The 17,580-nt window shown below is 41.5% G+C and overlaps 1 non-coding gene across 1 annotated transcript; it reads right to left on the minus strand.

The window, feature by feature from the left end:
* Positions 1-8,899: 8,899 nt before the first annotated feature.
* Positions 8,900-8,983, minus strand: Trnas-gga (transfer RNA serine (anticodon GGA)). Its single transcript is given in 2 exon segments — positions 8,900-8,934; positions 8,944-8,983. It is a non-coding gene; the product is annotated as a tRNA-Ser (tRNA).
* Positions 8,984-17,580: the final 8,597 nt, after the last annotated feature.

Here is a 17,580-nt window from a genome sequence, read left to right on the forward strand (position 1 = left end):
AGTGGTTGTATAGTATTCACTTAAAATACAGACAAAAAATACGCTTATGAAATGCAGTAAAGTTACGTTGAGCGCGTTACGAGAATGGTAACAAACTCATAAAACTAAATAGTTGTAAAAGATACACGAAAACTGAATCCATTTCGTAGTCACAATACACAAACATTCACCAGCTCAGAACTGTTCAACATAATGTTTGACAAATTAACACACTCGCTGCCAAACACATGAACTCATATTGTCATCTCAGTTTTGTAAATCAAGTGGCAAAAGTAGAGTCCTACTCTGGAACACATTCAAAACTCTGGAAATATAAGTCCCTTCAGAAGCTAAAGTATGGGAGTAGCTGTTCACTGCTCAGAATCGATCACCTCCTCAATAGAATAACTCTCATTAGCCAGGAATGTTTGTCTATTTCCAGAAGTGCGTAAAAGTGTCCTGAATACCTACCTTAAGCTCTTAACTTGAAAAGTTGCAGTTTGCTCTTGACTCCAGTGGTGTTCCGCTACTGTCTGCTTTTACATTCGCTAAGCCCATGCACACTAAAAATACGTCGTTCTTGACATGATCTGACTCATCTTTATCACTTTCCTGCACTAAATTAATACGCTAAAACAGTATTTAAATAAACGAAATTTTACAAACATTCAGTCACACTGAGGCCATGTAAAGTGGTTACAAATAAAGGTTTGTTCATAAATAAATAAGCTAGTATTCCTGCACCAGTGTGCTCATGTTAAGTGACATCAGAATGTTGTTAAATGTCCTTTACACAATTATTTATGCCTTCTTCACGTAAGCGTCTTGTTTTGCTGTTTCCAATTGTAGTGCTTGCTAACAAATGCGACTGACCACTTTTAAATTAGGCACTTGCAGTTAACATTTAAATAACGTTACTAGCAAAAGAAGAAACTGTTAATTTCAAAAAAGTCTCAAGGATGACAAAATATGAGGTATTGATGTTGTGTTCATGTCCTGCGTATATGTGGAGAATATGATGTTCTGACAAACATTTGCGTAATGAAAAGATGTGAATGATGTAATAAATCAACAAATAAAACAGATTCAGATATGGAGCTACGTTATCACCTGAGATATCGTATTTTGAAATCGCACCAAACAATTAAAATTGTTAATTCAGAGGTTCTAAATAATTATTCACTTATATATATTAGCTTCTGTAGTTTTAAAGATATTGAAATATTGTTGTGTCACTGGATGTGCCTCATTTTTCTGAGACCGCAGATGTATTCATATTCACTTTGATATGTAACTGCGATTTACTGTCGAAGTTTAGTGATGTGTCAATTAGCTATCTTTAAGTTTGTCTGACACTACACCATTTCTTGGAGTATTGTCTGTCCTAAGCTACCGTACATCACCAAGATTCTCTGTATTTGGATTTACCCACATCCAGTCCTTTGCTGACGCCCTTGCAGCTGGCTGGATGGAAACGGTCAACTAGCCAGACTGGCCGTCGTGTGCTGTGAGTCCTGGGCCCAATAGTGTTCAGCCGTGAAACAAATTCATGTTACCTTGTACCAATACTGTGTGGCCGATTAGCTCGCCTAAATACGTGTAACGTTACAATCTGGCATTACCCAGCAGTTACTTTATCCCAGTCGTCCATTAGTTCACTTCCTCCTACATTCTGTCTCCGTATATCTCCTCACCTCTCTCTGTGTCCATTTTCTCCCTCCCCCCTCCCCCCATCTCAGCCCATACCCTCCTCACCCTATTTCTGTTCATATCATACTCAAAACGCTCTCTGTCTATCTCACAGTCCGCCGTTTCCTGAACACTTCATACTCCACCTTCTGTACAGTGCATACTCCACCATCTCTCTATCCGTATCATACTCCACTGACATTCTGTCCATTTCATATTCCACCCACACTCTGTCCACCTCACATTCCACACACTCTTTGTCCATCTCAAACACCACCAACACTCTCATCATCTGCTACACCAACCACTCTCTTTCCGTCTTGTAATCAATATGACACATGTGTAATGACTCTGCTCCATCGTCTGATTAGCAGAGAGAATGCTGTGCCAGATAGGACGTAGAGGGAGTACAGATCGATTGAGGAAAATATTCTAGGTGGTGCTAGTAGGCAGGCAGCTGGCACGAGGACGTGGACGCGAGAACAGGATCCTGTAGACAGTGCTCTAGGTGGAATCATATGCTGTGGACACGTTCGTCCAGGGCTATTTTTCCAGGAAGTGTTTGTACTTTGTCCTGTTTGAACTGGGTCAGAGCTAGCGACAATGTGAAGTCGGATGTTTGGACACAAGTGGCCAGAGCCAGCAGTAGGAAATGACTTTGAGGAGAGTTGCTTAGTAACAATTTCGTACTTTAAGTTGAGTAACACCATTTTGTCTTCCTGTGTGAGAACTGGTGCTCGCTGGCTGATTTCGTTGCATGTCAGTTTATTCTGTTCAGAGTTTGCTTTCCGAACTTTGGGACACTTGTTCTATTGATGTTAACTAATAAATTTAATTTATTTTATTATAGAAACCTACAGGTCAAGGTGCTGTGTAAGATAAGTTTTGGACGTGATTGTGGTGGCGTACTAGCTGCCATATCTTATTCTTACTGAACACGCGCTCACGCTTCTCTTTTCTCTGAAGATGGCAGAATCTTAACCTAACGGCCTTCGATGATTCCCCCCACTTGGCGGGGCTGATAGTGCAGTAAATTGTAAGTTGCGTGTGCTTGTAATAAGATGGTGTGCCATCTCTTAGAATCCATGGCACGCGAAGAATATGTTTATTGCAATGTTTGCTTGCTAGAAACTATTGGTTCAGCATGAGAGATATTGTCGCCAAGATTGTCAAACTAGTTGCCAAAAACTTTGCTACCACGAAACGGTCTACAGAAGCCTGTCAGATTCCCCTAACTAATGGTCAAGACCTAGGTGCACTGTTACCTTTGTTGGATGTCACGCTTTAAAAATTACTTCTTGAATTGGTTAATGTATATGAGCCAGTGCTATTCCTAGGGGCGTGAGGTTCTGTTTCTTAGGAGTTATTTTGAATTGTTAATCTAAATGGGCTATCACCCTTATTGAGCAGCTGTTTAGTTATTTTGCAACCATTAAGTCCGCCTAGTGGTACCTGCCAGAGTGCCGCAATTAGTCACTAAGGACTTCGTCAGCTACTCTACAGATCTGAGCTTATTCTGTTTAAAATTATCATTTGTCTATTTGTTAGTTTTAGAGGGATACGGTCCCTAACTAGAGTGTCTGGCCCTTTCTTTTAGTAGCACCAAATCTGGGTGCGGTTTCTTATTTAATATTGGCCTTTAATCGTGGCGAATTACGTCCATTATTTAATTCATTAATGGTTAATGTTTAAAAACTGACAGTTGGTTGCTAAATGTTGTGGGTCGATACCGTTAGCCTTCCACTCTGAGACAGAGCTAGATATTGCACAAACCTGGTTTCTGTTACTTGTTGAACCCAGTATACCACTTCAGTGTTAATGGTGATGCTAAGGGCTATTTAAAGTTCACCGATCTAAATAGCGCAGCACCTGCTGTGAGTCATATTCCTAGTTCCACCGGTTCTCTCCTGGAAACTTTTATTGCTATTTAAAAGAGTTGTTTCAGAGACATAACCTGATCATGTGTACTACCACTGTATGTGTTGGAATAAATTTCAGTTGTTTGCTAAAATTTAGTATTATTTCGAATTCCTTAGGATGTCAATATATGCAGAGCTGTGATGTCTCTGGTTATGATAACAAGGTTTTGAATATCTATATGTCCAGTGCCTTCCACTCAAAGATACTTGCATCCAAACAAACCCACTCAAAAGGTAAATGCAGCCTACTCCTGTCCCATTACCCTTTCACTATCCACTCTCTGTCTATATTCTACTCCACCCTCTCTGTATCCATCTAATACTCCACCGTCTCTCCTTCCATCTTGTACTCTACCTTGTCTCTGTCCATCTTGTACTCCATCCTTGCTCGGTCCATCTTGTACTGTACCATTGCTGTGTCCATCTCGTACTCACCATTGGTCTATCCATCTTGTAGCCACCCTTGCTCTGTCCATCTCGTAGTACAGTCTTGCTCAGTCAAACTCCTACTCCATCCTTCCTCTGTCCATCTCCTCCTCTCCTTCTCTTTGTCCATGTCCTCCTCCCTCCTCTAATAACTGCCCATCTCCTTCCCGTATCTGTGTCTATATCCTGCTTCCGCATCTGTGTATCTCTATCTCTTCCACTCCCACACTTTTCTGCCCATCACTTAACCTCAATGAGATGTTGGTGGCTGTCACCTCCTCAGTATTTCTTTTCGGGTAGTAAGTGATAAGTTCAACATGTTTGGTTGAAATATGTCCAGGGATGTGGGAGGTAGTTTTTACCTGTAGCTTCCTCCATGTACGCAAATGACATATATGTATAATATATATTTAACATAACACATATATTTAACATATTTCACACATATTTGTAAACATATTTCATGTATATCGCTAGCGAATTTCGCCCTGCAGTTTCGTTTTCACATATATCTGTGTTTTTGACGTCATATGTTCTTAACAATGTGTCATACAATGATATAATTTTGCATGTACATTCAATATTCCACTGGAATACCCTCTTGAAAATATGTCGCCAGTAGAGTTCGTGATAAAGAAGCAAAAAATTAGAGCATCATACCTGATGCGCTATGTGGGAAAAGCGACAATGCGCTAAGTCGAAAACGTTTTTCCTTTTATAACTTTGTGGGGGTGTCACCGAGACAAAATTTTCTTTAAGATGTGAAATTATGTTTAAAGTTTGACGAAAATTACTAAGTGCTCTTGCTCACATAATGGATGAATAATGTGCAGGTTTTTGGGCACCATTTGCTACACTTCATTTTGGCCCTCTGCCCCATCCCTTTGAATGATCGGTGGTTCTTACCCCCCATAGCGTTTCCTCACAGACAGTTATTAATATGTGTGTCAAGTTTGGTTTAAATCTATCCAATTATTTAGAAGACGATGTGGAACATGCATAGATGCATATATCCATTTATCACTGCGCAGCACAGTTAAGGTATCACTTTTTCGAAACCTCTTAATTGTCTCCTATTGCCACTTGCTGCAACAGTCTGATATCTTGGGTTCATTGGCATCGATCATCCTCCATACAACCACAACTCGGCCTCATCCGATTTTTCTGTTTCCAGAAATTAAAGAACACCTTCGAAGACTTCGCTTTGATAGTGATGAAGCGGTGTAAGCAGAGGCGAGGTTGTGGCTTCGTCAAAAAAGCCAAAGATTTTACAGTGACACTATCAATCCGCTAGACTTTCGTTGGGACAAATGTGTTTGTCGCCAGGGTGACTATGTTGTGAAATAAATACATAGACACAAAGAGTAAAGACGTAGAATGTTAATAACATTTGTTTTATTTAAAAAGCATTAAGTATTTTTGCATAAAAATTCAGAGTAATTAATTTTCGGTATGGCTTGTATGTACGAGGGCTGTTCGGAAAGTAAGGTCCGATTGGGCGCGGAATGGAAACTACAGTGAAAATTCGATAAGACTGCACAGCTGTGTTCGGCAGTGTCTCTAGTACGCTTGTTGATCGCCTCACGTCTCTCTTTCCAGTTCTGAGGGCGCAGTGAGCACGTAAAAATGCCTGGCTAAACAGCTTCTCCCACGAAGTATGAGGGCCAAGTGAGAGATTTCGCCTAATATCATGCAGCCCACATAACTGCCATGCGGTTCCTTCTTCATGACAATTCTCGGCAGCACTCTACATGGATAATGAAGATGCTCCTGTAGCGTTTACGATGAGAAGTGTTTGATCACCCACAATACAGCCTGTAACTGGATGACCCTGAGTTTCATCTCTGCTCACATGAACCGCTGGCTTTGAAGGAGGCAACTTTTTGACACAGTCAATGAGCTATAGACCAGCGAGGGTAGTGGAAAGATGGTACAACGGTAGGACAAATGTGTAAGTCGGAAAAGCGACTACGTAAAGAAGTACCTTGAAGGTGTAGGTAACTGTAGCAAACAAAACATTTTTAATTCCATCTCGCGACCGATCGGTTCTTACTTTCGGAATAGTCGTCGTATATACATATGTATATTATTACTGTCGTGCACATAGATCGCGACTATGCACAAGGTAAGGTAGGTAAGGCAGGCCACTCCAAATATATTAAGAATGAGGAAATATATCCAGGTACAGTGTTCGCTAACTCATAGCACGCAATGTGACGCGTTTAATGAACTACGCATATCATTTTTAACATTCATAGCTTCCGAATTGTGTCAGTGACATTTTTTAACTAAATGATATACTTGTTCTGTGGCAAAGGAGAGATCTCGAAGAGTACTTGAAAATAGAAACATAATGTGCATCATGTCGTGTTGTAACTGGGCACTGTAAGTTCATGAACCCGTGATCTGCTGTTATATCGATTCACAAGTTAGCTCGTGATGAAATTCAAACAGTCAGAATGTATACGACAGTCGAAAACGTAGATATAATTATAGGGCGAATGTCGGTCAACTGTTAGATGAGTGGCGCGGTTGTGTACTAACAGGTGTCCTGGTAACGATAAGTCCTTACGATCTGTCTTTGCAAAAAGTATAAAAATATACCAAATTGGAAATGTTAAGAGTAAAATACACTACCACAGGACAGCTGATGGTGGGAGAGGTGTAGCTAACATTTTAACAGCGACAATACAAATTCCACGTACCACATCTCAATAGAGCTTGAATTTGCGAGTGGAATCACCCAAAGGAATGTTGACAGAATTCTCCAGTTTAAGCTGTTTTATTCTTTCCACGTTAATCCCCAACCACAGTTTCATGGTAACGATTTTCAAAATGGGTTACAATTCTCCGAATGGTATCTACGAAAACTGCGAAATGATGCAGCGTTTCCATGCAATATTTTGGCTGAAGATGAAGCATGATTAACAAATCACGGGCAAATCAATCTCCACAATAGAGGTGCCCTTGCCGTTCGTCTTGACAATGATGTTTGGTTTGTGGGGCGCTCAACTGCGTGGTTATCAGCGCCCGTACAATTACCCAATCTTTGCTCAGTCCAATTTTGCCACTTTCCTGGATGATGATGAAATGATGAGGACAACACAAACACCCAGTCATCTCGAGGCAGGTGAAAATCCCTGACCCCGCCGGGAATCGAACCCGGGACCCCGTGCTCGGGAAGCGAGAACGCTACCGCGAGACCACGAGCGGCGGACACCGTCTTGACAATGTACTAGGCTCCTGGGGTGAGTTTCTGTCAAACGTAGGGTCGGCACTAGTCACCCACTACTCCTGCACTTCCCATCGCACAAGGATCCCAACAAGCACAAATCAGTCCCTTCTGCTTTAATTTACTTTTTGAGTTTGTATAATTTCAATCATCACACGGTATGGCAAACCAAAGAGGAAAGCAGCTTAGCTCGAATTTTTGCTCTCTGATTTATATCGGCGCCCTTACTAGGGATGCCAACTCAGAAGCTGATACGAAAGGCAGGGCCACGATTAGTCACGCTCGCCTGGCTTACAGGTGGTACTGACGACCAGTCAGCCACATTGCCTCTATAATTTCAGGGCTTTGATGCATGAGTGACACGCAGAGCGCCGCTACAATAGAGTAAAGACCAGCACTGACGCGTGAATTGCAGTCCTATTTAGCTGCACTCTTTGCGCTGACAGGTTGCTACCGTTTGACACCAGCTAGCCTCGTCGCCATGGAGAAAGGAGCCGCCGATAACAGCTACTGTAGGGTGACATATACGCCTATGGTATGGTTTGCGATTGGAGCCCTGGAGGGGAGACGGGGGCACTGCAGACTTCAAAGCAGAAACCACGGATATGAATTCTGCAACTAGTGGCGATGTCGTAAAGCCAAAGGGATTTCTATTTCAAACATACGTTCCTCAGTCTGATTCGTGCAGGTAGACCACTGACTGAATAAGATAGAAGTTTGGCGTGGAAACTGAATGTGAGCTACGACTGCAACAACATATATCCACTGTATTCAGCTGTTGAGTGTGAGCCAGAGGGTAGGGGTTGCACCAAAGTCTTGCCCCTAACCTTATCGTTGTATTCATTTTTGTCGCGTGGGGACCAGAGTCTTCCCCCTAGCCTTTCGTTGCATTCACTTCTGTTGAGTGGGAAGAAGGATAGTCGTTACCCTTCAGTAGGGAAGCAAAGAGAGAATCAGGACAATATCTTAGTGAGGCTTGCCTATGTCTGGGGGAAGTTTACATTCAGGGGCAAACCTATGGTTCTATTTTTATAGACAGGTCCTTAACTGGGTGTCATGCTAAGAGGATTGTGACCTCCTGGGGATAATCTGTCCTACAGATTCGCAGGTCCTTAACCTATTGTTGGGTAAAGTGCTTATCCATGTGACCATTATCACTCCACCTCCTCCCACCATCCCCTTCTCCATCACCCCTCTGAGAACTCCTCTGGCCAATACAAGCACACTTTTGATAAAAATTTGAAAGCCTGATTAATTAACCCACTCAATTAATTAATCACTCCCCCTCTGGTTAACACCACCAGCCCTCCCCCCCAACCCCCCAACCTCCCCCCCCCTCGCCACACCTGGAAATTGGTGGAAAAAGGGTTCAATTGAATGGCCATTTGGTGGGAAATCGATTGCCATGTATGGAACACTGTTTAAGCATTATCTGTTGGAAAAGGATATGAATGGAATATTGTTTATTTAAAAAGTTTGTTCAATAAGAGGGGGAGTATGGAATATGGTTTATTTATTTATGTAGAGGATTTGGAGGGAAATCAAATGGTTCAAATGGCTCTGAGCACTATGGGACTTAACATCTGAGGTCATCTGTCCCCTAGAACTTAGAACTACTTAAACCTAACTAACCTAAGGACATCACACACATCCATGCCCGAGGCAGGATTCGAACCTGCGACCGTAGCAGCAGCGTGGTTCCGGACTAACGCGCCTTGAACCGCTCGGCCACACGGGCCGGTTCTGGAGAGAAATCGATTGCAGTGTATGGAGTATTGTTTAAACTGTTTAGAAAATCTGTGGCATATTCTTTATTTAGACAATTTATGGGACACACAGTGTTTGGAATATAGTTTATTCATTTATTTAAAGAACTGTCAGGAAATTTACTGCATTGTATTGAATGCTGTTTATTTAAACAATTTACGGGATACCGGTTGGTGTATGGAATATACTTCCTGAACAAATTTGTCACTGCATCGATTGCAGTGTCCGTAATATTTAAACGATTGCAGTGCTTTTTCATTCTGACTGCATAAGGAAACACGTAATTACATTGTCATGCTTAAACACATCAGAATAACTCCTAGACTTTTCGAAACCGGCGCAGGCTGCCTGGAGTTAGTGTCCGCCAGAGGAACTTTGAACCACCCTCGGTTCGCTGCACCACTGTCATGTGTCAGCTGCTCCACACCTACGTGAAGTACGGCACTAATCCCCCATCAAAAGTGTGAGAATGCGACACCCTTTGATAATGATACCTGAGAAATTCCTGTCTAAACACTTCCGCGTTATCTCTCTCTCTCCCTCTCTCTTTCTCTCTCTCTCCGAATGGGCCACGTGATGTCACGTGGCACTACCGGGCCCCCTGTCGATCATGGTAGGACCGAAACGTAAACAAAGCAGCATTTACCTGGTAAACCGCCGTGCCATTGGTAGGCATTGAAATTACGGATAAAGTGGTAAGATAAATATATCAACACATATGTGTTTAATGGGATCACCACATATAGTCAGTGTCAACATGCCGACGGTATTTTCTTTCGATATATCGGAAGAGTGATATGTGGTAAAATGTTATCACATTCTGTACTGGGTGACATTAGTGGTGTTTTTGTAGTTCGTAGTTTTTCTGCAATAGGATGGTACAAAATAAAGAGGCTAGAGAGAATGTTTGGGTGAGAGATGAATGCACTCTGAGAGATGCAGATCTCCTTTGGACTGCAGTACCAGTGTGTAGTTTGGAGGAGCACTGCAAAGCATTAACAAAATTCTCGTCCTTCTTTAGAATACCATAACTGCTTGTACTGTGTTTTCTACTACCTCGTGTTGCAGGAGAATGTTTCATTTAGCGCTGACCTTACTCACTGAACACGGTTGGTGGAGCTACGACAGCATGTTTCCAATTCCACAGAGTGGTCAAAACACAGTCCTGTTGTATTAACTTGTTTCTCCATGGGACGCAGGAAGTTTTAGATATAGCACTCTCCCACTTCCGTTAACTTCCGACTTAAATAGGAATGATCCCGAGGACAAAGCTGCAGGGAAATCGGGGCAGAGAATGAAGAATAGTTACAAGATGCAAAGGGACTATCTAAAAAACCACGCTGGAATTTTGCTGTATGGCGTCCTTAGCAGGTAGGTTCGACAAAGATGACTCCTTTAGAGACATAAGAGTGCCACGAATATGATTAACCAGTGGCTGTAATCATTAAAAGACGTCTCAGTAGGATCCAACGCAGGTATGTGGTTGAACTCCAAATCGCAGACAGCATTTCTACCTGAAAGCGTAACACTATCAGCGACTCTTGTGTGTATTTGTAGAACCAAGACCGCTTTTTATGCAGGGTGACAGTAACTTTGTTGTTGTGATCGTGTTTTTAATAGCGAGGCCTTTACGTCAAATGTGTATTGCTGGCAGTAGGATCCTTCAATGATCAGCTTAAAATGTGGATTCTCAGTAGTGGCTCAAATGGCTCTGAGCACTATGGGACCCAACATCTTAGGTCATAAGTCCCCTAGAACTTAGAACTACTTAAACCTAACTAACCTAAGGACATCACACACACCCATGCCCGAGGCAGGATTCGAACCTGCGACCGTAGCAGTCCCGCGGTTCCGGACTGCAGCGCCAGAACCGCTAGACCACCGCGGCCGGCATCTCAGTAGTGTTCTTCGAAAAGAACATTGTCTTCTCTCCAGGGATTCCCAGTTCAACTGCGTGGTGAGTGTACCCTGACTGCTGAAATAATATTACTCGCCATGCAAAGTAACTCTCAAGATCGATTTAATTAATTAGCCTATGAATTTGATATCAATGACGTTCCACCTGGTAGGTGAGAGTGATGGCTGGGACACCACGGATGTATATTGGAGTGGGAGTTGTAATCAGGCATTTTTTCGTTGCACCGATATCTTTTAACGAAATTTTGATCTTCCACCTACATAGAGAAAGACGACCATCGCAATAAAATCAGATGTATTACCGATTTTATTAAAGTGATACACAGTATAAACATGATATTTACTACTTCCCTGTGTTGTTACCTCAAGAAACACTGTATGTGGCGAAGCACTGAGTTACTTTAAGAGCGTTTGGAAGTTAGGAGGCATATTGTGACAGCGGTAGATCTTAGAACTCCATCATGAGCCAAAACTGAGCTTAATATTCTAGCTCTGTGTTGCCGGACGTAACAAATATTAAGCTTATTTGCATAGATTTTTTCTACCTGATGAGAGAATACTTAGAGGAAATGTGGCCTGTGCCATACCGTTACATGATTTTCACAAGTAACGGTACTTCAGCGATATGAAAACGCATGGGTGCCACGATTTTTTCTGTCTTCGAAAGTAACTTGAATAAAAGGGGGAAACCTACATTGCACATTTCGAGCCATATGGCCAACAACATCGCTTTGTCGGATTGAGTGAAGTGGAATTTTCATCCTGGGGGCCTACATGGGGTGGAAATGGTTAGAACTACTGTACACATCCGTGCAACAGCTGTTTGTTTCGCAATGCACCGCGGCTGGTGGCGTTTGTTTCGCTGTGCAACGCGGCTTTTGGCAGCAGTAGTCACAAGGCTTCAGTGACTGGACGTTGCCGATTAGCTCAGCTGGGTGAGGAGAGGATAGAAGCAGAGTGTGTTACGTGAGAGAAGATTCGAAATTATGAGTGTATGAGTGTTTGCACTGGACGTATTGATAACGTCCGAATTCCTACCACTCGAATAATCCGTTGATGCCCTCCATGGCTGGGGGTTGACCAGTCTGGCGTAGACGCATGTCCACGACTGCGCCTGTGGATGCGGCGGTAGTTTTCATGGACCTCTGTGCATTGGCGCGGCGTTTGAGGGGATTGGCAAACTGCGTGTGTGATGGTGTGATATGAGCCCACAGAATCGGAAACTGTTTCAGCGATTTCCGAGACCTAGCCATGACAACTACTGCTACAGTCTTCACTGTGGTTTAAGTGTGTCATGTCTAGTGCTTCTCAATAGATCGCAATGAGCTCTGCCTTGCAGAGGTATTTGTTGTTGTTAGTGTCACATCACGTGCTAGACCCTTCCACCTCCTTTAGAATGTAGTGCAGGGAACCAGTTTAGAAATGCTATAGTGCTTTAAAAACCAAATTGTGACGTCGGGGTCCCGCTTAATATATTTATTGTTTCTGATATTTGTACTGCAAGCATGCATCTGTCCAGTACCTGCCGAAAATTGTTTAAGGACATATCATGCAATTGAGCTGAAATATGAAATTTTCAGCTACATCCAATGGAATGGTCTTCCTACCAAATGACCTAACTGTGTCAGTATCCAGTGATCGAAGGCAAGGGAAAACAAATCCAGTAGGGTTTGGAAACCGGATGTTTTCAGGGTTGAATCCCACCAAATATTCCAGTCGCAGTGTCCACTAGTAGCAAGCTACGAAAAACTGTCCCACAGAAAGAGTATCGATTAAATTATTTAGTCAATCAGTCTGATAGAGTGAGGCAATATTTCCAAGACATCCACAGCTGGGGGTTTACCAGGTAAACGCTGCTTTGTTTACGGTTCGGTCCAACCACAACCGATTGGCGTGCAGGCCTGGCTATGGCACGCACCATAATGTGGTCCCTTGAAAGAGAGAGAGAGAGAGAGAGCGCGCATATGTTTCGGCAGGAATTTTGCAAGTATCAATATCACAGCGCGCCGCCTTCTGACGCTTTTGTTCAGGGATTAGTGCCGTACTTCTTGTAGCTATGAAGCAGCCGACAGCCAACAGTGGTGTGGCGAATCTGCTGTTGTTTCCAAGTACCTCCTGCGCACCCCAACCGCAGGGAGCCTGCACAGGTGGTGAGAGGTGAGAGAGTTTTTCAGATATGTTTAAGCAATCAAAAACAGTGTAATTACATGTTTCCTTATGTGATCAGAGTGAAGGGGCCACAGTTATTTAAATATTCTACACACTTCAAACGATTTCCTGACATTCTTTAAACGAACTGTGTTCCATACCCCAACTTATATCATATGAATTGTTAAATAAACGGTATTCCATACACTGCAGTCAATGTCCCAAAAATTCATTATGTAAATGAACAAACTATATTCCAATTACTGCCTTGTATCTCATAAGTTGTTTAAATAAACAATATTCCACACATTGTCTAAATTGCTTAAAGAATATTGCATACACTATGATCGATTTCCTGCCAAATGGCCATCAACTGAGTGTTTTTCCCGCCAATTTGCAGATGGGGAGGGGAGAGCAGAGCTTTTGGTGGGTAATTAATTGATCGAGTTAATTAATTAGTCAATCAAATAGACATCTAAAGTGTTCTTATATTGGTGAGGGGAGTTTAGAGAGGGTTTAGGGAGGTGGAGGAGGCGTAGAGGAGTAGGGGGAGGAACAACAGGGTTAGGACCTGTCAATCAAAAGGACAGATTATCCTGAGGTGTTCATAACCCACTTAGCAAAACAATAAGATAAGGACCTGCCTCTGGAAATCTCTTCATCTCAGAATAACTACTTCAGCTATTATCCAATTCAACTTTCTTACTATATTTGTGCCTTGGTCTTCCTCTGCAGTTCGTCTCTCAGCACTTCCCTCCATTACCAAACTCATGATTCCTTTATACCTGAGGATGTGTAATATCAACCGAACACATATTTTAGCCAAATTCTGCTACAAATTCTTTCTTCTTCAATTCTGTTTAGTATCTGTTTATTAGTTATTCAATTTATCTATTTAATCTTCAGCATTCTTCTGTAGCGGTATATTTCATAGGCTCCTATACTCTTGTGTGAAATGCTTGTCGTCCGCTTCATTTTCGCACAAGTCTGCTTTCCAGAAAAAAAACTCTCAGAGATGATTTCCTAATGCTCAGTGTAGATATTCAATGTTAACAAATTCCTCTTTTTCAGAAATGCTTTCCTTGCGATTCGCTGTCTCCTTTTTAAATTCTCGCAACTCTTCCCTCGTGAATAAATTTTGCTGCTGAGATAGCTAAACTTATCTAATACTTTCAGTTCCCCTTTTCCAAATCTAATTCCTTCTGCATCACCTCATTTAATTAGACAACGTTCCCTTAATTTATTTTGCTTCTGTTGATGTTCATCTTACAGTCATTTCTCAAGACAATATCTTTTCGAATCAAATCCTCTTCCAAGTCCTTTACTATTCCTAACAGTATTGCAGTGTCACAGACAAACCTCAGAATTTTATTTCTTCTCCCTGAATACTAGATCCCTTTCCACACTTCTCCTTGGTTTCCTTTACTGCTTACTGAATGTAAAAAAAGAATAACAGAACAGTATCGGCATATGCTACGGACTTGTCTCACTCCTTTCTCAATCATTAGTTCCCTTTAATGCCCTTTCAATCTTAAACCTGTATCCGCACAAATTGTAAATCACGTTTCGCTCCCTCTGTTTTATCCCTGGCGCGTTTTGCTTTCAAAGAGTTTAGTGCAGTTACTGTTGTCAAACAGGTTCAGATGGCTCTGAGCACTATGGGACTTAACATCTGAGGTCATCAGTCCCCAAGAACTTGGAACTACTTAAACTTAAATAACCTACGGACTTCACACACATCCATGCACGAGGCACGATTCGAACCTGCGCAGGTAGCGGTCTCGCGGTTCCAGACTGAAGCGTCTAGAACCACTCGGCCACACCAGCCGGCCACTGTGATCAAAACCTCAATCTAAGTGTACATATACTGTAAACGTAGGTTTCCTTTGCATAATCAAGATTTTTGATTGTGTAAATATGTAATAATCATGTTAATTATTTTGACGTATTAAGAAAGCATATTGTAACTGTACCTCTGGTTTTATTTGTAATACTCTGTGAATATACTGATTTCTAGAAACTGTGTATATTTTACTGTTCCATAAGTATCGAAGCTAAATTTAAATCCTGTAGTAAAGCCCCGCCGATATAGAAGTAGTTAGGCGCGACTGGAAAATGTGGACATGGTGAGCATTACGGTTGATTCCTTAGTGACGAATATGATATTGAGTGGTCATCAGCAGCCTTGGTCAGCTATAGTGGTTAATTTGGATGTATAAATTGAGGCAAGAAGAGCTTGCGAGCATGTAAATTTGCCTCGGATGGAATGTGAGGTACGCTATCGACCTTGGTATCATTATTGGCATTGTTTGGTTAAATTTACGCCACCAAGAAGAGTTATATCAGTGTGTGGCTCACATTAAGAGCCATGGTAGCCTTACCGCCAATTTTATAGACACAGTAATTTACCACAAGCGCCACCACCTTCAAGAGAACTGTTATCTAAACATGTACATCCAATGGACCAGGTATTATGTATTGATAAATAACTTTGTGTGGAACCTCTGACTTACGTGCAAACATCCGCGACTAGCCCCTGTCACATTCCTGGACAGGGTCCTTTCCAAGTAAATGAATTCCGAGTATCCTGTCGTTATAAAAACTGAGAATTTTGACAGTGAAACGTTTTACAGTTTTTATTAACTTCGTGGAGCACGAAGTTTGGTTAGTTTTCAGCACAGTAGCAAATGATTTACTCCACATAATGTTTCATCTTTAAGTATCCCAAAGTGTGTTAGAAATGGAAGCTTTTCATTAAGTAGAAGATACCATTAAAATAATGAACGACAAAAATTTAGAGTGCTTTTAGCCGTCTGTAAGTAAAAGTTATAAAAAGGCAACAGTATTATTTCACTTTGAACAAATTTGTAAAATTGTAATTATTTGTTTAATTTTATATGTGGTTTTAAAGAAGTTTTTCACGTTGTATAGCCATTTATGAAGCGAGTTTGACTTTGAGTACAATGAGAGACTCGTTGCTAGGTCTCCTCGTTAACTGTTGATCTAATTTTGCGTAATTCATTATACTTAAAGTTGTTAATAAGGTATGTGACATTTTCTTAATTTTGTGTGTTACTATTTACAATTGATCATGGTTCTTACCAGTTTAACGCACCTTATAAGCTGCTTAATTGTGTGATAAATGAAAGTAAAGGCTCCTTCTGAGCAAGTGTAGCGACCAATACAGTCACTTATTCTGCACCAAAGCTTTTCTTATAAGTAATAGCTATACTGCTCATTTGTATAGAGTAACTTCATGTGCAGATTTCTGAAGCCCGTGTTAATCAGTACTGTTTCAAATCTTCTTTTTTGTGATGGTTAATTAAAATAGTAGTAGTTCATGCTACTGCCAGTCAGACCTTGTTGCTATGTTCATATGCCGTTCTGAATTTGTTCATTATACTGTAGTTTTTCCAAAAGTATTATTGTCAGATAGTGTGTACTGTTGCATTTATTGGCCTTTCTGTGTTCTCTTGCGTAGTTTGCTAGGGCAAGTTGCTGTATAATATTAAGAGTAACTGTGTTAGAAGAGATTCGTTGGGTATCAAATAAGGTTGGTTTTCTTAGGTGAAGTTTATTTCCGATTTTCCACAGAACTTGATGTGGCATTGCCTAATTAGGCTGGCGACTACGTGATGTTAGTTTTCTTGGGTGAAGTTTATTTCCGATTTGCTATAGAACTTGATGTTGCATTGCCTAATTAGGCTGGCGACTACATGTATATACAATTCAAGTTTCCTTTCATATTAGTAGAACGTTAAGTCAAAACCCGTTTGCTTTGCTGTTGTTACTGTTCTACTTACTCCGCGAATACGTCATTATAGTCAGATTCCTTGTCATTAGGTCCAGCCACGGTCACGTTAAACCCTTCACAGAAGGTTAAAACTATCGGCGGTTGCCAATTTTGTAACGGCCGGTAGTATTACAGCATCTACAATATTTTTCCATCCGATAAATAATTTACGTCAGTATTTTCAAGCGTGACTTATGAAAGTGATAGTTTCGTAATATTCACAACCGTCAGCTCCTGCCTTCTTTGTGATTGGAGTTACTATTGTTTCACATTTTTTGTACATCAGATGGAATTGTTTTTTCGTAGATGGTTCTCCCAAGAATCTCAAAAGGACTAAGGAATGTCGTCTTAATTTGGCCTTGGCCTTTCAGGGCTCTGTCAGATTCGTTCGCAGTTTCATATCTCTCATCTTACCCTCATGTACTTATACATCCTCCTCCATTTCCAGAGCATTGCATTCACTTTCATTTCTCTTGTACAGCACTTCTTTGTTTTCCTTCCAACTTTTATCTTTCCGTATTTTTCTTACTAATGTTGCACCATCTGGGCTTTTTATATTCGTATCTACCAAATTTCTCGAACTTTTGGCTAGTGGCCTTTACGCCAGATAGACGTTGGGGGATTCATACGTTTCTTGGGTGGTATTGGAACGTCGTATCTCAAAATCTGAAGAGCAGGGATATGTGAGATGCACGACATTTTTCTTGTAG

This window comes from Schistocerca cancellata, chromosome 4 (assembly GCF_023864275.1).
Source record: "Schistocerca cancellata isolate TAMUIC-IGC-003103 chromosome 4, iqSchCanc2.1, whole genome shotgun sequence".
NCBI lineage: Eukaryota > Metazoa > Arthropoda > Insecta > Orthoptera > Acrididae > Schistocerca > Schistocerca cancellata.